Genomic DNA, 24,001 nt, shown 5'->3' on the forward strand with positions numbered 1-24,001 from the left:
GCAGAAATCCTAGAAGTTAAGCATATACCCAAACCAGCTAGATGCAGGGGCAGAAGATAAAACCTAGAGACCATCTAGGCTAATGAGTCTAATAGGAAAATTCTAATAGAAATGATCCTAATAGGAGAATTCCAACAGTGAGAATGATACACATTCACTGGAATGAATCCCAGAAGCATTATAGCCTAGCAGTTAAGAGCATAGATTCTGGGTCCAAACTGCCTGGGTTTAAATCCCAGCTCTTCCAATGACCTTGAAGAAGGCACTTTTCCTCCCTGTTGATCAGTTTCTTTATCTGTAAAATAAGGATAATCATGTAACTATCTCATATGGTTGTTCAGAGCATTAAATTAGTTAATATATATAAAGATCTTAGAGACGGGGAGTGGAAACAAGATGGCAGAGTACAGGGACATAAGCTCAACTCTTCTTATGAGCACACCAAAATCACAACTAACTGCTGAACAACCATCAACTAAAAACACCAGAACCTAACAAAATGATACTCAACATCCAAAGACAAAGAAGAAGCCACAATGAAATGGTAGGAGGGGTACAATCACAATAAATCAAATCCATTACCTGTTGGGTGGGGGACCGACAAACTGGAAAATAATTATATCATTTCATCCCACAGGAGTGAAGTTCTGAGCCCCACATCCCAACTTGGGGGTTTGGCAGTGGGAGGAGGAGCCCCCAGAGCATCTGGATTTGAAGGTCAGCAGGGTTTGATTGCAGGAATTCCACAGGACTGGGGGAAATGATATTCCACTCTTGGAGGGTGCACACAAGGATTCATATGACTAGAACCCAGGGGAAAAAGCACTGACCTCATAGGAGCATGGGCCAGCCTTACCTATTGGTATTGGAGGGTCTCCTGCAGAGGTGGGGGGCAGTTATGGTGCACTGTGGGGACAAACACACTGGTGGCAGTAGTTCTGGGGAGTACTCATTGGCATCAGCCCTCCTGGAGGCTGCCATTTTCTCACCAAGTCCTGGCCCCACCCAACAACCTGTAAGCTCCAGTGCTGGGACACCTCAGGCCAAACAACCAACAGGGTGGGAACATAGCACCAGCCATCAGCAGACAGGCTGCCTAAACTATTCCTGAGCCCACAGCTACCCACTAGACACACACCTTGACACGGCCCTGCCCAAAAGAGTGACAAGACCCAGTTCCACCCAACAGTGGGCAGGGACCAGTCCCTTCCACCAGGAAGCCTGCATAAGCCTCTTAACCCAGCCTCATCCATCATGGGGCAGACAGCAGAAGCAGGAAGAACTACAACCCTGCAGCCTGTGAAATGGAAACCACAATCACCAAAAGGTAAGCAAGAAAAGATGGCAGAGGAGTATGTCCCAGATGAAGGAACAAGATAAAACCTCAGAAGAACAACTAAGTGAAGTGGAGATAGGCAATCTACCTGAAAAAGAATTCAGAGTAATGATAGTAAAGATGATCCAAGATTTCGGAAAAAGAATGGAGGCACAGACCGAGAAGATAAAAGAAATGTTTAATCAAGAGCTAGAAAGTCTAAAGAACAAACAGAAAGAGATAAACAATACAATAACTGAAATGAAAAATACACTAGAAGAAATCAATAGCAGAATAAATCAGGCAGAAGAACGGATGAGTGAGCTGGAAGACAGAATGGTGGAAATCACTGCTACAGAACAGAATAAAGAAAAAATAATGGAAAGAAATGAGGACAGTCTAAGAGGCTTCTGAGATAACATTAAATACAACAACATCCACATTAATAGGGGTTCCAGAAGGAGAAGAGAAAGAAAGGGATTGAGAAAATACTTGAAGAGATAATAAGCAAAAACTTCCCTAACATGGGAAAGGAAACAGTCACACAAGTCCAGGAAGTGCAGAGAGCCCCATACAGGATAAAGTCAAGGAGGAACTTGCCAAGACATTTATTAATCAAAAATTAAAGACAAACAGAAAATATTAAAAGCAGCAAGGGAAAAGCAACAAATAACATACAGGGGAATTCCCATAAGGTTATCAGCTGATTTTTCAGTAGAAACTCTGCAGTACAGAAGGGAGTGGCATGATATATTTAAAGTGATGAAAGGGAAAAAACTACAACCAAGAAGATTCGGGAGATTAACCAAGATGGCGGAGTAGAAGGACGTGCTCTCACTCGCTCTTGCGAGAGCACCAGAATCACCACTGGCTGCTGGACAATCATTGACAGGAAGACCCTGGACTTCACCAAGGAGGATACCCCGCGTCCAAGGACAGAGGAGAAGCCACAGTGAGACGGTAGGAGGGGCGCAATCAGAGTAAAATCAAATCCCATAACTGCTGGGTGGGTGACTCACAGACTGGCGAACACTTATACCACAGAATTCCACCAACTGGAGTGAAGGTTCTGAGCCCCACGTCAGGCTTCCCAACCTGGGGGTCCGGCAACGGGAGGAGGAATTCCTAGAGAATCAGACTTTGAAGCCTAGAGGGAATTGATTGCAGGACTTTGACAGGACTGGGGGAAACAGAGACCCCACTCTTGGAGGGCACACACAAAGTAATGTGTGCATCGGGACCCAGGGGAAGGAGCAGTGACCCTGGGGGAGACTGAACCGGACCTACCTGCTGGTGTTGGGGGGTCTCCTGCAGAGGCGAGTGGTGGCTCTGTTTCACCGTGGGGATAAGGACACTGGCAGCAGAGGCTCTGGGAAGTTCTCCTTGGCGTGAGCCCTCCCAGAGTCTGCCATTGACCCCACCAAAGAGCACCGGTAGGCTCCAGTGTTGGGTTGCCTCAGGCAAAACAACCAACAGGGAGGGAACCCAGCCCCACCCATCAACAGTCAAGTGGATTAAGGTTTTACTGAGCTCTGACCGCCACAGCAACAGTCAGCTCTACCCACCACCAGAGCCTCCCATCAAGCCTCTTAGATAGCCTCAACCACCAGAGGGCAGACAACAGAAGCAAGAAAAACTACGATCCTGCAGCCTGTGGACCAAAAACCACAGTTACAGAAAGATAGAGAAGATGAAAAGGCAGAGGGCTATGCACCAGATGAAGGAACAAGAAAAAACCCCAGAAAAACAACTAAATGAAGTGGAGATAGGCAACCTTCCAGAAAAAGAATTCAGAATAATGATAGTGAAGATGATCCAGGACCTCGGAATAAGAATGGAGGCAAAGATTGAGAAGATGCAAGAAATGATTAACAAAGACCTAGAAGAATTAAAGAACAAACAAACAGAGATCACCAATACAATAACTGAAATGAAAACTACACTAGAAGGAATCAATAGCAGAATAACTGAGGCAGAAGAACGGATAAGTGACCTGGAAGACAGAATGGTGGAATTCACTGCTGCAGAACAGACTAAAGAAAAAAGAATGAAAAGAAATGAAGACAGCCTAAGAGACCTCTGGGACAACATTAAACGCAACAACATTCGCATTATAGGGGTCCCAGAAGGGGAAGAGAGAGAGAAAGGACCAGAGAAAATATTTGAAGAGATTATAGTCGAAAACTTCCCTAACATGGGAAAGGAAATAGCCACCCAAGTCCAGGAAGCGCAGAGAGTTCCATACAGAATAAACCCAAGGAGAAACACGCCGAGACACATAGTAATCAAAGTGGCAAAAATTAAAGACAAAGAAAAATTATTGAAAGCAGCAAGGGAAAAACGACAAATAACATACAAGGGAACTCCATAAGGTTAACAGCTGATTTCTCAGCAGAAACTCTGCAAGCCAGAAGGGAGTGGCATGATATACTTAAAGTGATGAAAGGGAAGAACCTACAACCAAGATTACTCTACCCGGCAAGGATCTCATTTAGATTTGATGGAGAAATCAAAAGCTTTGCAGACAAGCAAAAGCTAAGAGAATTCAGCACCACCAAACCAGCTCTACAACAAATGCTAAAGGAACTTCTCTAAGTGGGAAACACAAGAGAAGAAAAGGACCTACAAAGACAAACCCAAAACAATTAAGAAAATGGTCATAGGAACATACATATCGGTAATTACCTTAAACGTGAATGGATTAAATGCCCCAACCAAAAGACATAGACTGGCTGAATGGATACAAAAACAAGACCCATATATATGCTGTCTACAAGAGACCCACTTTAGACCTAGGGACACATACAGACTGAAAGTGAGGGGATGGAAAAAGATATTCCATGCAAATGGAAATCAAAAGAAAGCTGGAGTAGCTATACTCATATCAGATAAAATAGACTTTAAAATAAAGAATGTTACAAGAGACAAGGAAGGACACTACATAATGATCCAGGGATCAATCCAAGAAGAAGATATAACAATTATAAATATATATGCACCCAACATAGGAGCACCTCAATACATAAGGCAACTGCTAACAGCTATAAAAGAGGAAATCGACAGTAACACAATCATAGTGGGGGACTTTAACACCTCACTTACACCAATGGACAGATCATCCAAAATGAAAATAAATAAGGAAACAGAAGCTTTAAATGACACAATAGACCAGATAGATTTAATTGATATATATAGGACATTCCATCCAAAAACAGCAGATTACACGTTCTTCTCAAGTGCGCACGGAACATTCTCCAGGATAGATCACATCTTGGGTCACAAATCAAGCCTCAGTAAATTTAAGAAAATTGAAATCATATCAAGCATCTTTTCTGACCACAACGCTATGAGATTAGAAATGAATTACAGGGAAAAAAACGTAAAAAGGACAAACACATGGAGGCTAAACAATACGTTACTAAATAACCAAGAGATCACTGAAGAAATCAAAGAGGAAATCAAAAAATACCTAGAGACAAATGACAATGAAAACACGACGACCCAAAACCTATGGGATGCAGCAAAAGCGGTTCTAAGAGGGAAGTTTATAGCTATACAAGCCTACCTAAAGAAACAAGAAAAATCTCAAGTAAACAATCTAACCTTACACCTAAAGAAACTAGAGAAAGAAGAACAAACAAAACCCAAAGTTAGCAGAAGGAAAGAAATCATAAAGATCAGAGCAGAAATAAATGAAATAGAAACAAAGAAAACAATAGCAAAGATCAATAAAACTAAAAGTTGGTTCTTTGAGAAGATAAACAAAATTGATAAGCCATTAGCCAGACTCATCAAGAAAAAGAGGGAGAGGACTCAAATCAATAAAATCAGAAATGAAAAAGGAGAAGTTACAACAGACACCGCAGAAATACAAAGCATCCTAAGAGACTACTACAAGCAACTTTATGCCAATAAAATGGACAACCTGGAAGAAATGGACAAATTCTTAGAAAGGTATAAACTTCCCAGACTGAATCAGGAAGAAACAGAAAATATGAACAGACCAATCACAAGTAATGAAATTGAAACTGTGATTAAAAATCTTCCAACAAACAAAAGTCCAGGACCAGATGGCTTCACAGGTGAATTCTATCAAACATTTAGAGAAGAGCTAACACCCATCCTTCTCAAACTCTTCCAAAAAATTGCAGAGGAAGGAACACTCCCAAACTTATTCTATGAGGCCACCATCACCCTGATACCAAAACCAGACAAAGACACTACAAAAAAAGAAAATTACAGACCAATATCACTGATGAATATAGATGCAAAAATCCTCAACAAAATACTAGCAAACAGAATCCAGCAACACATTAAAAGGATCATACACCACGATCAAGTGGGATTTATCCCAGGGATGCAAGGATTCTTCAATATACGCAAATCAATCAATGTGATACACCATATTAACAAATTGAAGAATAAAAACCATATGATCATCTCAATAGATGCAGAAAAAGCTTTTGACAAAATTCAACACCCATTTCTGATAAAAACTCTCCAGAAAGTGGGCATAGAGGGAACCTACCTCAACATAATAAAGGCCATATATGACAAACCCACAGCAAACATCATTCTCAATGGTGAAAAACTGAAAGCATTTCCTCTAAGATCAGGAACAAGACAAGGATGTCCACTCTCACCACTATTATTCAACATAGTTCTGGAAGTCCTAGCCACGGCAATCAGAGAAGAAAAAGAAATAAAAGGAATACAAATTGGAAAAGAAGAAGTAAAACTGTCACTGTTTGCGGATGACATGATACTATACATAGAGAATCCTAAAACTGCCACCAGAAAACTGCTAGAGCTAATTAATGAATATGGTAAAGTTGCAGGATACAAAATTAATGCACAGAAATCTCTTGCATTCCTATACACTAATGATGAAAAATCTGAAAGAGAAATTATGGAAACACTCCCATTTACCATTGCAACAAAAAGAATAAAATACCTAGGAATAAACCTACCTAGGGAGACGAAAGACCTGTATGCAGAAAACTATAAGACACTGATGAAAGAAATTAAAGATGATACCAACAGATGGAGAGATATACCATGTTCTTGGATTGGAAGAATCAACATTGTGAAAATGAGTATACTACCCAAAGCAATCTACAGATTCAATGCAATCCCTATCAAATTACCAATGGCATTTTTTACGGAGCTAGAACAAATCATCTTAAAATTTGTATGGAGACACAAAAGACCCCGAATAGCCAAAGCAGTCTTGAGGGAAAAAAATGGAGCTGGAGGAATCAGACTCCCAGACTTCAGACTATACTACAAAGCTACAGTAATCAAGACAGTATGGTACTGGCACAAAAACAGAAACATAGATCAATGGAACAAGATAGAAAGCCCAGAGATTAACCCACGCACCTATGGTCAACTAATCTATGACAAAGGAGGCAAAGATATACAATGGAGAAAAGACAGTCTCTTCAATAAGTGGTGCTGGGAAAACTGGACAGCTACATGTAAAAGAATGAAATTAGAATACTCCCTAACACCATACACAAAAATAAACTCAAAATGGATTAGAGACCTAAATATAAGACTGGACACTATAAAACTCTTAGAGGAAAACATAGGAAGAACACTCTTTGACATAAATCACAGCAAGATCTTTTTGATCCACCTCCTAGAGTAATGGAAATAAAAACAAAAATAAACAAATGGGACCTAATGAAACTTCAAAGCTTTTGCACAGCAAAGGAAACCATAAACAAGACGAAAAGACAACCCTCAGAATGGGAGAAAATATTTGCAAATGAATCAACGGACAAAGGATTAATCTCCAAAATATATAAACAGCTCATTCAGCTCAATATCAAAGAAACAAACACCCCAATCCAAAAATGGGCAGAAGACCTAAATAGACATTTCTCCAAAGAAGACATACAGATGGCCACGAAGCACATGAAAAGATGCTCAACATCACTAATTATTAGAGAAATGCAAATCAAAACTACAATGAGGTATCACCTCACTCCTGTTAGAATGGGCATCATCAGAAAATCTACAAACAACAAATGCTGGAGAGGGTGTGGAGAAAAGGGAACCCTCTTGCACTGTTGGTGGGAATGTAAATTGATACAGCCACTATGGAGAACAGTATGGAGGTTCCTTAAAAAACTAAAAATAGAATTACCATATGACCCAGCAATCCCACTACTGGGCATATACCCAGAGAAAAACCGTAATTCAAAAAGACACATGCACCCGAATGTTCATTGCAGCACTATTTACAATAGCCAGGTCATGGAAGCAACCTAAATGCCCATCAACAGACGAATGGATAAAGAAGTTGTGGTACATATATACAATGGAATATTACTCAGCCATAAAAAGGAACGAAATTGAGTCATTTGTTGAGACGTGGATGGATCTAGAGACTGTCATACAGAGTGAAGTAAGTCAGAAAGAGAAAAACAAATATCGTATATTAATGCATGTATGCGGAACCTAGAAAAATGGTACAGATGAGCCAGTTTGCAGGGCAGAAGTTGAGACACAAATGTAGAGAATGGTCATATGGACACCAAGGGGGGAAAACTGCGGTGAGGTGGGGATGGTGGTGTGCTGGATTGGGCAATTGGGATTGACATGTATACACTGATGTGTATGAAACTGATGCCTAATAAGAACCTGCAGTATAAAAAAACAAACAAAACAACTAATACTAAACTTTCATTGGGTTATTTGTATGGAAATATGTTAATATAAATGTTTCAGACATTACATGAAATTTTTAAAAATCTTATATTTGTATTTGTATGGAAATATGTATGGAAATATGTTAATATAAATGTTTCAGACATTACATGAAATTTCTAAAAATCTTATATTTGTATTTGTATGGAAATATGTATGGAAATATGTTAATATAAATGTTTCAGACATTACATGAAATTTCTAAAAATCTTATATGTTCTGGTATAATGTTATAAGTCATAATCCTAGTTATTACTTTAAAATGTATATCTCAGAAATAACTAATTTTCTTGTCAACTGCATTATTATGAACTTTCATCAAATCTTTAACCGTGGTCATTTTTAAGTCTTTTGTCATTTACAGACAGTTCTGGGTGTACTCTGATGATTTTGCAAATATGTTCCTATAAAAGGGTTTCATCTTCAAGAAATTCATGGAAAAGACTCTGACAAGTACAGGTTTCTGGTAACTGACTGTACTGCTGAACTGAATGAATAAGCATTTTCAGAACTCTAATGAAAAACTGATGAACTCATAAAAGTGCTAACAAAAGATCAAGATGAAAAAAAAAATTAATTACATGGGACTGAGTGAACTGATGAGGATGAGTATAATTTTTGTGACTTTCTGTCTGAATTTAAAAAAAAAAAAAATCCCACAAGGACTCAGAGGCAAAGAATATACAAATCAATTTTCACTGCAAAGTAAAGGAGCTGTTACAGTGGAGGATTACTGGACTGAATGTCAATATTATGACATAGTATGAGTGTGTTTCATGTTTGGTAATTGCAATCATTGTTGCTTTTGTTGTGGTCATCCATGTACAATGCTTGGTGTCAGTCTATTTATGTCTTGTAAAAATAAAATACAGTGTGTGTGTGTGTGAATAAAAAAAAAAAAAAAAAAAAAAAAAAAAAAAAAAGAAGATTCTACCCAGCAAGGCTCTCATTCAGATTTGATGGAGAAATCAAAAACACTGCACACAAGCAAGGCTAAGAGAATTCAGCACCTCCAGACCAGCTTTGCAACAAATGCTAAAGGAACTTCTCTAGGCAGAAAAAGTAAAGCCCACAACTAGAAACAAGAAAATTACAAATGGGAAAGCTCACTGAAAAAGGCAAAAATACACTAAATGTAGGAAATCATCCACACACAAATATGATATCAAAACTAGAAATCATGAGAAAAGGAGAGTACAAATGCAGGATATTAGAAATGCATCTGAAATTAAAAGACCATCAATTTAAAAAAATATTGTTTATATATAGACTGCTATATCAAAACCTCATGGTAACTGCAAACCGAAAATTTACAATAAATACACACACAAAAAAAGAAAAGGGAATCCAAACACAGCCCTAAAGTTAGTCATCAAATCACAAGAGAAGAGAACAAAAGAAGAAGGGAAGAAAAAGGACTTACAAAAACAAATCCAAATCAATTAACAAAATTGCAATAAGGACATACATATCAATAATTACCTTAAAATTAAACAGATTACATATTCTAACCTAAAGACATAGACTGGTTGAATGAATACAATAACAAGACACATATAAATGCTGTCAACAAGAGACCCACTTCAGACCTAGGGACACATACAGACTGAAAGTGAGGGGATGGAAAAGGATATTCCATGCAAATGGAAATCAAAAGAAAGCTGGAGTAGCAATTTTCATATCAGACAAAATAGACTTTAAAATAAAGACTATTACAAGAGACAAAGAAGGACCCTACATAATGATCAAGAGATCAGTCCAACAACCCTCAGAATGGGAGAAAATATTTGCAAATGAAGCAACTGACAAAGGATTAATGTCCAAAATTTACAAGCAGCTCATGCAGCTCAATATCAAAAAAACAACCCAATCCAAAAATGGGCAGAAGACCTGAATAGACATTTCTCCAAAGAAGATATACAGATTGCCAACAAACACATGAAAGAATGCTCAACATCATTAAACATTAGAGAAATGCAAATCAAAACTACAATGAGATATCATCTCACACCCGTCAGAATGGCCATCATCAAAAAATCTACAAACAATAAATGCTGGAGAGGGTGTGGAGAAAAGGGAACCGTCTAGCACTGTTGGTGGGAATGTAAATTGATACCACCACTATGGAGAACAGTATGGAGGTTCCTTAAAAAACTAAAAATAGAACTACCATATGACCCAGCAATCCCACTACTGGGCATATACCCTGAGAAAACCATAATTCAAAAAGAGTCATGTACCAAAATGTTCATTGCAGCTCTATTTACAATAGCCAGGACATGGAAGCAACCTAAGTGTCCATCAACAGATGAATGAATAAAGAAGATGTGGCACATATATACAATGGAATATTACTCAGCCATAAAAAGAAACGAAATTGAGTTATTTGTAGTGAGGTGGATGGACCTAGAGACTGTCATACAGAGTGAAGTAAGTCAGAAAGAGAAAAACAAATACCGTATGCTAACACATATATATGGAATCAAAAAAAAAAAAAAGGTCATGAAGAACCTAGGGGCAAGATGGGAATAAAGACACAGACCTACTAGAGAATGGACTTGAGGACACGGGGAGGGGGAAGGGTAAGCTGGGACAAAGTGAGAGAGTGGCATGGACATATACACACTACCAAATGTAAAATAGATAGCTAGTGGGAAGCAGCCACATAGCACAGGGAGATCAGCTCGGTGCTTTGTGACCACCTAGAGGGGTGGGATAGGGAGGGTGAGAGGGAGGGAGACACAAGAGGGAAGAGATATGGGGACATATGTATATGTATAACTGATTCACTTTGTTATAAAGCAGAAACTAACACACCATTGTAAAGCAATTATACTCCAATAAAGATGTTAAAAAAATAAATAAAAATTTTAAAAAAAGAGAGATCAGTCTAAGAAGATATAACAATTGTAAATATCTTTGCAGTCAACATAAGAGTACCTCAATATATAAGGCAAATGCTAACAGCTATAAAAGGAGAAATTGACAGTAACACAATAATAGTGGGGGAATTTAACACCTCACTTTCATCAATAGATCACCCAGATACAAAATCAATATGGAAACAGAGGCCTTAAATGACATATTAGACTACAGATGCACTTAACTGGTATTTATAGAGCATTACATCCGAAAGCAGCAGAATACACATTCTTTTCAAGTCCACACAGAACATTCTCCAGGAGAGATCACATGCTGGGACACAAAGCAAGCCTTGGTAAATTTTTAAAAATTGAAATCATATCAAACAACTTTCTGACCAAAATGCTATGAGATTAGAAGTCAAGTACAAGGAAAAAAAAAACTGTAAAATACAAAAAGACATGGAGGCTAAGCAATATTCTACTCAACACCCAATGGATCACTGAAGAAATCAAAGAGGAAATTAAAAAAAATACCTAGAGAGAAATGAAAACAAAAGCATGATGATCCAAAACCTATGGGACACAGCAAAAGCAGTTCTAAGAGGGAAGTTCATACCAATACAATCTTACCTCAAGAAACAAGAAAAATGACAAATAAACAATGTAAGCTTACAATAAAGCAACTAGAGAAAAAAGAACAAACAAAACCCAAAGTTAGCAGAAGGAAAGAAATCATAAAGATCAAAGCAGAAATAAAAATGGCATAGAATCCAAGAAATCAATAGAAAAGATCAATGAAACTAAAAGGTGGTTCTTTGAGAAGATAAATAAAATTGATAAACCTTTAGCCAGACTCATCAAGAAAAAATGGGAGAGGGCTCAAATCAATAAAATTAGAAATAAAAAAGGAGACCTTACAATGGATATCACAGAAATGCAAAGGATCATAAGAGATTATTACAAGCAACTATATGCCAATAAAATGGACAACCTGGAATAAATGGGCTAATTCGTAGAAAGGTACAATCTCCCAACACTGAAACAGGAAGATATAGAAAATATGAACAGACCAATCACAAGTACTGAAATTGAAACTGTGATTTTAAAACTCCCCAAAAGTCCAGAACCAGATGGCTTCACAGGTGAATTCTATAAAACGTTTAGTGAAGAGTTAACACCTGTCCTTCTGAAATTCTTCCAAAAAATTGCAGAGGAAGGAATACTCCCAAACTCATTCTATGATGCCAGCATCACCCTGATGCCAAAACCAAAGACACCACAAAAAAAGATTACTGACCAATATTACTGATGAACATAAATGCACAATTCCTCAACAAAATACTAGCAAACCGAATCTAACAATACATTAAAAGGATCATACACCATGATCAAGTGGGATTTATCCCAGTGATGCAAGGATTCTTCAATATCCACAAATCAATCAGTGTGATATTCCACATTAACAAACTGAAGAATAAAAACCATATGATCATCTCAACAGCTGCAGAAAAAGCTTTTGACAAAATTCAACACCCATTTATAATAAAAACTCTCCAGAAAGTGGGCATAGAGGGAACAAATCTCAACATAATAAAAACCATATATGACAAACCTACAGGTAACATCATACTCAATGGTGAAAAGCTGAAAGCATTTCCTCTAAGATCAGAAAGAAGACAAGGATTTTGACTCTCCCCACTTTTACTGAACATAGTTTTGGAACATAGTTTTGGAACATACTATACTTAGAAAATCCTAAGGATGCTACCAGAAAACTACTAGAGCTCATCAATGAATTTGGTAGAATTACAGGATACAAAATTTATACAGAGAAAGCAGTTGCATTTTCATACACTAACAACAGAAAATCAGAGAGAGAAATTCAAGGAACAATCCCATTTACCATCACAACAAAAAGAAAAGAATACCTAGGAATAAACCTACCTAAGGAGGCAAAACTCCTGTACTCTGAAAACTATAAGATGCTGATGAAGAAAATCAATGGTGACACAAACAGATGGAAAGATATACCATGTTCTTGGATCGGAAGAATCAATATGGTCAAAATGACCATACTGCCCAGGGAATCTACGGATTCAGTGCAATCCCTATCAAATTACCAAGGCCATTTTTCTCAGAACTAGAACAAAAAATCTTAAAATTTATATGGAGACCCAAAAGACCCCAAATAGCCAAAGCAATCCTGAGAAAGAAAAACGGAGTTGGAAGAATCAGGCTCCCTGACCTCAGACTATACTATAAAGCTACACTAATCAAAACAGTATGGTACTGGCACAAAAACAGACTTATAGATCAATGGAACAGGATAGAAGGCCCAGAAATAAATCCACACACCTATGGTCTACTAATATATGGCAAAGGAGGCAAGAATAATACAATGGAGAAGAGACAGTCTCTTCAAAAAATGGTAGTGGGAAAACTGGACAGCTACATATAAAAGAATGAAATTAGAACATTCTCTAACACCATACACGAAAATAAACTCAAAATTGATTAAAGACCTAAAAGTAAGACAAGACATTATAAAACTCTTAGAGGAAAATATAGGCAGAACACTCTCTGACATAAATCGCAGCAATATCTTTTTTATCTGTCTCCTAGAGTAATGGAAATAAAAACAAAAATAAAGAAATGGGACCTAATTAAATTCAAAAGCTTTTGCACAGCAAAGGAAACCACAAACAAAATGAAAAGACAACCCACAGAATGGGAGAAAATATTCACAAACAATGTGACTGACAAGGAATTATTCTCCAAAATTTACAAACAGCACATGCAGCTCAATATCTAAAAAACAAAGAACCCAATCAAAAAATAGGCAGAAGACCTAAATAGACATTTCTCTAAAGAAGACATACAGATGGTCAAGGGGCACATGCAAAGATGCTCAACATCGCATATTATTAGAGAAATGCAAATCAAAACTACAATGAGATATCACTTCACACTAGTCACAATGTCCATCATCAAAAAGTCTAAAAACAGTAATTGCTGGAGAGGCTGTTGAGAAACATGAACCCTCCTACACTGTTGGTGAAAATATAAATTGGTACAGCCTCTATGCAGAACAGTATGGAGGTTCCTTAAAAAACTAAACATAGAGTTACCATATGATCCAGTAATCACACTCCTGGCCATATATATGGAGAAAACCATGGTTTAAAAAGATACCTGCACCCCAACGTTTATAGCAGCACTGTTTACAATAGCCAAGACATGGAAGCAACCTAAATTTCCATTAACAGATTAATGGATAAAGAAGATGTGGTACATATATAGAAAGGAATATTACTCAGCCATTAAAAAGAATGAAATAATGCCATTTGCAGCAATGAATGGATGTGTACATTATCATACTAAGTGAAGTAAGGTGGACAGAGAAAGACAAATATCACATGATATCACTTATATGTGGAATCTAAAAAAATGATACAAATGAACTTATTTACAAAATATAAACAGACTCACAGACTTAGAAAACAAAGTTATGGTTACCAAAGGGGAAAAGAGAGGGGAGGAATAAATTGGGAGTTTGGGATTAACATATACACACTACTATATATAAAATAGATAATCAACACAGACCTACTGTATAGTACAGGGAACTCTACTCAGTATTCTGTAATAACCTAAATGGGAAGAGAATTTGTGGAAGAATAGATATATGGATATGTATAACTGTATTACTTTGCTGTATACCTGAAACTAACACAACATTGTAAATCAACTGTATTCCAATATAAAATAAAACATTTTTAAAATGCTATACAAATATATCAAACATTAAATAAAATAAAGTCCTTAGAATGCCTAGCAGATAGCAAGAACTATATAATTGTTATAAATAGGGACAACAACATGTGTGTAATCATAAATAAGGAATAATTCACCATGTGGACAGGGGTCATGATAAAATTGGGTCTTTTGACATTGGAGTTGGTTAAATGAAGAGGAGGGTATTTCTTGAAAATTCATAACTACAGCTGGTACTCAGACAAGTTTGAGGTCTGAATTCATGCCGTGGTTTTTTTTGTTTTGTTTTGTTTTTGTCTGAAACCGCTCAAGCAGTATGATATGTGGAATCTAAAAAATCATACAAACGAATGTAAATGTAAAACAGAAACAGGTCACAGATATAGAAAACAAACTAGTGGTTAGCAAAGGGGAGAGGGAAGGTGGGAGTGGCAAATTAGGGATTTGGGATTAAGAGATAAAAACTACTATGCATAAAATAGATAAGCAACAAGGATATATGGTATAGCACAGGGAATTATAAGCATTATCTTCTAATCACTTTTAATGGAGTATAGTCTGTGAGAATATTGAATCACTATGCTGCACACCTAAACTAATATAGTATTGTGAATCAACTATACTCCAATTTTAAAAAGTGGGGCTGACACCCAGGTAACAATTAGAATGAAATAAATATCCTTTCTGTGAAAATAGAAACTTCAACTCAGACCACAACATTGAATTTTATGGCCAGAAAAATTATCTTTCAGGAAATAAAGTCATTTTCAGGCAAACGAAAACATTTCTTTACTGAGAGATGGATACTTAAAGAGAATTCTAAAGGATCCAATTTAGACATGAGAAAATGATCCCTAATGAAAGATTTGAGATGCAAAAAGACATAGTGAGTTCAAGGAGCCTGCCTATATTTTATAAGGTCTCATGTGGAGGTGGGCTGGTATTGCATTTGTCGCTTGTACCCAAAATGATATTCAATATTTATGAAGTGTTTTGAGTGCCTTCTATAAAAGATACATACAGATCCCAAGTGTTACGGTTTAATAAAACAATACCAAAATTACTGATAAATATTATCAGAAAAGTCAATATTTGTAGTTTGTAATTCTATTGTTAGCATTTCATTTCATTGGCATGCATAGACAATATTGATATAAATAACTTTTAATTGTATACTCTAATAAATAATTGTTTTTTTAATTTAATAAGTTATGTGATCTATAACATGTATAGGGAAAATCACATCATATAAAGTCTCCTGTGTTTTTTCTATATGTTGTAAAACATCATTATGGTGCTATAATAATTTGTATTTTGTTTGTAATTGTACCTTCATAAGTATAATTGTCATAAATCAAGTTTCTTCAGCATTCTGTAAGCACCACATAAATAACAACCATATTACAGTATTTTTAAAAAGAAAGGGCAAGCAATGATATGGTAAATATCTGGGCATATCTAAACAAAACTGACTGAATAAATAAAATAGTAATAATATCTAATTTAAGGGGGGGAAGGAAAAACTAAATTACTGGATTGAAAGGGCATATAAATTGGGGGTGATGTTGTTTTGAGTTAAAGTGTTTTATGGCCTTCATATTATCTTGAAAGAAGATAAAGATACTAATTTTAGAGAGGAGATCAAGATGGCAGAGTAGAAGGACATGGAGCTCACCTCCTCCCAAAAATACATCAAAAATACATCTACATGTGGAACAGTTCTCACAGAATACCTACTGAACGCTGGCGGAAGATATCACACTATCAAAGCTGCAAGAAAGGTCACTGCATAACTGGGTAGGAAGAAAGGAGAAGAAAAGGAATCAGGATGGGACCTGTGGCCCTGGGAGGGAGCTGTGAAAGAGAAAGGTTCTCTCACCCTGGGAACCCCCTTCCTCTGCTGGGAGATCAGCTGGGACAGACAGGGAGCTTCAGAGACTCAGAGGAGAGTGCAGCAGCCAGATTGTGGCAGGCAGAATGGAGAGAGAGCAGCACAGACAATCTGGCCACCTTGCTGCACTCCCCAGCTTGAGACACGCATCTGATGGTGCATGCAGGGGCTGGGTGCTGAAACTCATGCTTCAGCAGACAGACCCAAGGAGAGGACTGGGGTCGGTTGCATATAGACAGCCTGAAGAGACTGTAGTTCAATCTGGGCCACAACCAAGAGTGTATACAGGACGGAGCTCGGGTCTGCCATAGAAGCCCCATTGTTAATGGGTGTGTGAGGTGAGGGGTGGGGCTCCACCACTGCAGCCTCATTCTCACCTTGCTCACAGTGGGCACGGCTCCACCTCTATGAGCTCTGGGAGTGTGCAAGTGCTGGTGGGTGGCCCACATGCAGAGGTGGGACTGAAATTTGGGCTGTGTCCCAGAGGCTGTTTGAAGTCAGTGGATTTACACCACTGCCAGTGGCTTTGTAAGCTCAGGGCCTGTGGGACATCCGAGAGGATTACTGGTGCTCCAGTGGCTGGGGTGGGTCCAGTGTTAGCAGCTGTGGGCTTTGCAGGCACGTGCACATGGAGGTGGGGCTGGGGTCTGGGCTGATTCCATAGCTCCCACAGATGGGCCCAATGCCTGAGTTCCTCAGATCTATACTGGTAGATTCGTACTGGTGGTTTGTGAATACAGCGCCTGAGGGACATCTGGGCCTATTGCCTGTGTTCCCATGGTTGAGGTGGGGCTGAGGTCAGTGCCAACAACAGTGTACTTTGTGAGCCTGCACGTCAGATGACAGGTGACACCACAAAGCACTTCCCTGTGGACAGCTCCTGCAGAGGAATACTCAGTGGCTTCTCTCTCAGTGGGAGTACTCCAGTTGGGCCTATCTCACGCCACAGCTCAGAAAAGGATCTGGGGGCTTCTACTCCAACTGGGGAGCAGACCCTGCCACCAGCAGGGCTGTGAAAACCACCTAGCAAAGAGGAGGTGCTGCTTAACATACAGTGCAGGCTCTGGTCACCACAACACCAATCACACCTCCTATCAAGGGGATAACAGCCAGCACACACTGAGGAAACACGTGGCAGGCATCCATATCAAAAACAGCCCTCACACCAAAAATATTAGACTCATGCAGGCTACGCAGGGGTGCTCCCACATAAAAACAGCCCTTCAAGACCATAGTAGATAACGGTTTCTCCAAAATTCATAGAGTCAGACAAATATAAATAAAACGAAGAAGCAGAGGAACCATTCCCAATTAAGAGAACAAGAGAATCCTCCTGAAAGAACAAACAATGAAACAGACCTATCCAGTCTACTAGATCTCGAGTTGAAAAAGGAGGTAATAAAAATACTGAAGGAATTAAGAGGGGCTATCGATAGAAATGCAGATCACTGTAAAAAGGAACTAGAAACTATAAAGAGGAGCCAATTAAAATTTAAAAACTCATTTGCTGAGACAAAAGCTGACCTAAAGGCAATAAATAGCAAACTAAATAATGCAAAAGAACAAATAAGTGATCTGGGAGACAGAAAAATGAAAATCACCCAATCAAAACAGCAGACAGAAGGACCAAAAAAAAAAAAAGCAAGATATGAAACCTATGGGATAATATAAAGCATGCCAATCTATGCATAATAGGGATCCCAGAAGGAGAAGAAAGAGAAAAGGGATAGAAAATGTATTTGAAGAAATTATAGCTGAAAACTTCCCAAACCTAAAGAAGGAAACTGATGTCTAGGTACAGGAAAAACAGAGGGTCCCAAACAAGGTGAATCCAAACAGACCTACACGAAGACATACTATAATTGAAATGGCAAAAGTTAAAGAGAGGATTCTAAAGGCAGCAAGAGAAAAACAAAGAGTTAATTATAAGGGAAGCCCTGAAAGGCTATCAGCTGATTCTATACAGAAACGTTGCATTCAAAGCCCTGAAGGGGAAAAACCTGCAACCTAGGATACTTTATCCAGCAAGTTTATCATTTAGAATAGAAGGGAAGAGAAAGAATTTCTCAGACAAGCAAAAATTAAAAGAATACAGCAATACTAAACCTATCTTAAAAGAAATATTGAAAGGTCATCTTTAGAAAAGAAATAAGAATCTATAGAAAAGAGAAAATCACAATTGGAAAGTAAATCACTTAAATAAGCCAGTACACAGATTTAAAAACAAACAAACAAAAAACTTGTGAAAGCAATGATAACTACAATGAACAGCAAAAGGATAAACATGAAGATGTAAAAGAGGACATCAAATCATAAAATGTGGGGGAGGTGAGTAAAAATGTAGTTTTCTTTTTCTTCTTTTTTTTAGAATGTATTTGAGCCTATATGACTACTAGCCTAAAGCAAGTAGATATAGTAATGGGTTGACTTACTTGAAAAACAGGGTAACCACAAATCAAAAACATACAATAGATTCACAAAAACCAAAAAGAAGAGAACACAAGCATAATACAAAAGAAAACCATCAAACCACAAAAGGAAAAACAAAAAGAAAAAGAAAGAAACCATCTAGAAGAAATACAAATCAACTGGAAAACAAGGTTTAAGATGGCAATAAATACATATCTATCAATAATTACCTTAAATGCCAATGGACTAAATGCTCTAATCAAAAGACATAGAGTGGCAGACTGGATTAAAAAAAATAAGAGCCTACGATATGCTGCCTACAAGATGCCACTTTGGGCAAAGGACACACATAGATTGAAAGTGAGGGAATGGAAAAAGGTATTTCATGCAAATGGAAATGACAAGAAAGTGGAGGTCACAATACTCATATCAGACAAAAAAAAAAGACTTTAAAACAAAGGCCATAAAGAAAGATAAAGAAAGACACTACATAATGATAGAGAGATCAATACAAGAAGAGGATACTACACTTGTTAACATATATGCAACCAATATAGGAGCACCTAAATATATAAAGCAAATATCAATACACTAACAGACATAAAGAGAGAAATTGACAGGAATACAATAATAGTAGGAGATTTTAATACCCCACTGACATCAATGGACAAATCTTCCAGGCAGAAAATCAGTAAGGAGATAGAGATCCTAAATGACACAATAGAACAGTTAGACTTAATTAATATTTTCACGACATTACATCAGAAAAAACCAGAATGCACATTCTTTTCAAGTGCATATGGAACATTCTCTAGGATAGACACAAAACAAGCCTCAACAAATTTAAGACAATAGAAATTATTTCAAGCATCTTTTCTGAACACAATAGCATGAAACTAGAAGTAAACCACAGAAAAAGAAATGAGACAAAAATGATTACCTGGAGACTAAATAACATGCTACTAAAAAACCAACAGGTCAACAATGAAATCAAAGAGGATATTAAATAATACCTTGAGACAAATGACAATGAGAACACAACCATACAAATTCTGTGGAATGATCATAGTCTATGGGATGCAGTAAAAGCAGTCCTAAGAGGGAAGTTCACAGCAATACAGGCCTTCCTCAAAAAACAAGAAAAAAATATCAAATCAACAACCTAATCTACCACCTAGAAGAATCAGAAAAGGAAGAAAAAAACAAAACCTAAAGTCAGCACAAGGAAGGAATAATAAAGATCAGAGACGAAATAAATAAAATAGAGATTAAAAAACTAGAAAAATAATCAATAAAATCAAGAGCTGGTTCTTTGAAAGGGTAAACAAAACCAACAAACCTCTGGCAGGGCTCACCAAGAAGAAAAGAGAGAGGACCAAAATAAAATAAGAAATGAAAGAGGAAAAATGAGAACTGATACTCAAAATACAAAAACCCATAAGAGAAAACTCTGAGCAATTACATGCCAACAAATTGGGCAACCCGGAAGAAATGGACAAGTTTCTAGAAACATACAGCCCACCAAAACTGAATCAAGAAGAAATAGATAATTTGAACAGCTTATCACTAGAAGTGAAGTAGAATCTGTAATTTAAAAAATCCCCTGCAAACAAAAGTCCAGGACTAGATGGCTTCACTGGGGAATTCTACCAACCATAAAATGAAGAACTTACATTGATACTTCTCAAAACAAAAACCCCCAAAACCAACCAAACAAACAAAAAACCAAAAGAATTTCATCATCAATTAGATGATAGGGTAAAAGGAAGTGAATAAAAAATGATTCTCAGGTTTCTGTCTTTGGTGACTGAGGGGTCCCATTGATTAAAAAGGTGACCCGGGAAAACAAGTATGTTTGAGGGAAAGATGATAAACTCAGTTTTGAATATGTTGTGTTTGATGAGCCTATGAGACAGTGATGAGACATCCAGGAGGCACTTGAAGCTAGAGTCCTGAAGTTCAGGAAAATTACTTGGGCTGAATATATGAGTTAAAGAACCATCAACAAGCTTACACAGAGAGAGCCCACTCATAAGAGAAGATGCTCTAAGACAGAGTTTCATATACCAGAAAAATTTAATGAAAAGAGAGGAAGAGAAACTCACAAAGGGTCCCTGCACTCATTCAGCATGGTCAATCATGCACCTATGCCTCTCTGATCTGACGGGTCCCCTGGAGGTCATGAGGCCCAATGCCCTCTGTTTATAGGTGAGGAGACTGGGTCCCAAAGAGGGGAAAGTGACCTATAACTCCTTCCTCTAGCTCCATCACTCACTAACCCACCCATCATCCCTATTTCTCTTTTTCTTCCTAACCTGCTAAGAACCATCATGTCTCAGTTCAAGGGTCATTTCCTCAGGGAAGCCCTCGCTCTCCATCTCGACACAGTAATTTTCTTTTGGTATACTTGTTTCTCTTTTATTATGCTAGTTATAATTGTAAAAAAAAAAAAACTTTTTTAGAGTATGTAAGAACGTTTTTCCCATCCTCCCTCAACCTGTCCCCACTCCCTGCAGACTACCTCTGTCTTATTACCCTGCTTTGTCTTCACAGCACTTACCAGCACCTGCTATTTTAAAATACATTTATTATCAATTTTCTCTTCTACTGAAACGTAAACTCAAAGATTTTGTCTGTTTTGGTCATTACTCTATTTCTAGCACATAAAAGAGTGCCTAACATATGAAAAGGGCTCAGTATATATTTACTGAGTGACTGAATGCATTTGTTTCACATCTGTCTGATTTTTGAGTAAGTTCTGTGAAGACAGAGACTATGTCAGTATTTTTCATCATCTCCTCAGAGCTTAGCACAGTGCCTGGCACTTAGTAAAGGTTTATAGAATAAACGCATGAAAACACCATAAAGCTAGATTTTGCATAAGCTTGTTCTATTTTTTAATGCACCACACATAGGAGATCATAAAAATATTTTTGGTTATTGAATAAGTAAAAGAATTAATGAAATAAATAATCATATGATCCACAGGCAACCCCACTGGTAAGACCATAAGTTGCATTGGCAGTGAGATGTTACATACACTCTATGGCCTGTGTCCTCTTTGAAGGAAGGGGCTAGTTTGAGGTCTCTGTAGCTTTCTTGAATGGATGGTAATGGGGCTGTACAGAGTCAGAGGACCTTGACGTGAGCCTCAGCTACTGTGCAGGCCGTCAGACTTTGGGCAAGGAGGAAAATCTGAATCTGAATCTCTGTTTTCTCATTTGAGTTATCTCCCAAGGTCTACATGACAAACTATATAGAAATAGGCCTTAAAGTCTAGTTTCTGGTCCTAATTCCAACACCAGTTGGTTTAGTTTAGGAACCTTGGATTTGTCGGTTCACTTCAGAGAGGATTGGTTACATTGTTGGAAAAAATAGGGATAACAACATGTCCATAATGGAGTAAAATTGATTAGAAAACAAAAGTAATTTGCTAATGTATGAACTCTATTTCTGATGAGAACTAACTTACGTAGTTCATGGTCTTTAAAAAGCCAATTGATTCTTCTTGGTTTAGTCTAAACATGCTGCTGGGTACAGGGTAGTCTCCCCAGTTTCTACCTAACATATTTTGTTATTTTAATTGTCTTCTCAATATTTAAAAATTTCCCTCTTTCCATATCCTTCTACAGTATTTACCCTTTGGGATTCATCATCTGGCACTGAACGACTCTAGAAGCTTTCTGTATCCTGTCTGTATGCATGTTCTCTCTGCCATGGTTTCAAGCTGCTGCAATTCCTCGGACAAAATTAAAGTGGTGAATGCATAAGTAGCCTAAAATCCTATGCATATACTAGAAATATATATGGGAATCCTCCACTCTATTTGCAAATTAAAGCCAGATGATGATACTGTTCTACATCTATTTATATGGAAATCAACTATTTTAAATTGTAATACCCAGTGCTGGCAAGATTTGGTGAGTCTTATATGACCTTATACATTATTGGTAGCATTATATTTGGTACAATAATTTTGGCAACATGAAATCTAAGTTCTCTCTTTTGGAAATTTATCTTAAACAAATGATTCAAAGAAGAGAAAAAACTATGTAGGAAAATATATATTCCAGGGTTATTTTCAAGACAGTGACACAAGGATCAACCTAAAAGATCTAATAACTGGAGAATAGCTACTTTATTTTTGTAGAAACAAATGACAGAATATTATCTAATGATTAAAATGATAATTATAGAGGAGAGACAGAAGGAATATATTCATGATATCTAGTAAAAAGATCAGAATACATGATTAGTATAAATTCATTAAATTATGTAAAAATATGCACACAATAGGGGCTTATGTGGAATTAACAATGGAAAAATAAACAGCTGAGTTGTTTGGGTAGTAACAGAATGGTCAGTTGTCTTGATTTTACATTTTTTAAAATGTTTTTTTATATTTTCAATGAAAAATATCTTTATGGGGGGTAATATGCAATCCAAGTTCTACCCTTTTGCTTCAAATTCAGCAATTAATTAAGCTCAAGCCAACAAAATATATGCACCTCTTCCTCTTCCCATTCTATTTCTACCCTGTATATTCTCTAACAAGATTGAACTTGGTCTGAGAAGCCATTTCTTCAAGAAGGAGTCTTAAATGCTCAGCTAGAGAATGGAACTGGCTTAAGTAGTTTAATTTTTCTCTTAGTTATTCTGCTTTATTCTTATTTCTGTTCCTTGTCTACTAGCTCTTTAATCCCAAGTTTGTGGTCTAGGAAATGTGGCTGGAGGTTACGGTCTTGAGGCCACTGGGAAGGCTGAAGGATATCGAAAGTTTCCTGGTAGAAAAGGAAAGAAAGAAGCTTTTTAAGGGAAGAGAAGGTCTTGAAGTGAAGACAAGAGGAGCTGTGCTCTGGTGTAGTAGGAAGAAAGGGGTATCAAAAATGTCCTTTTTTCATCTCCATTTCTTACCCTAGTTGCAGACTTTGTGGTCTTCCTGAGTAAATCTTTGTAGACACAAGGTGTTTAGACTTTTAGATAATGAAAACTTTCAAAAAATCTTGTTTTGTGACAAGAATGTAAAAGAGA

General features: G+C 37.3%; 1 long non-coding RNA gene across 1 annotated transcript; it reads left to right on the top strand.

The window, feature by feature from the left end:
- Nucleotides 1–654: 654 nt before the first annotated feature.
- On the top strand, nucleotides 655–22,740 carry LOC118902443. The gene is made up of 2 exons (XR_005021563.1): nucleotides 655–717; nucleotides 22,603–22,740. It is a non-coding gene; the product is annotated as an uncharacterized LOC118902443 (long non-coding RNA).
- Nucleotides 22,741–24,001: the final 1,261 nt, after the last annotated feature.

The sequence above is a fragment of the Balaenoptera musculus genome, chromosome 10 (genome assembly GCF_009873245.2).
Source record: "Balaenoptera musculus isolate JJ_BM4_2016_0621 chromosome 10, mBalMus1.pri.v3, whole genome shotgun sequence".
In the NCBI taxonomy this organism is placed as follows: Eukaryota; Metazoa; Chordata; class Mammalia; order Artiodactyla; family Balaenopteridae; genus Balaenoptera; species Balaenoptera musculus.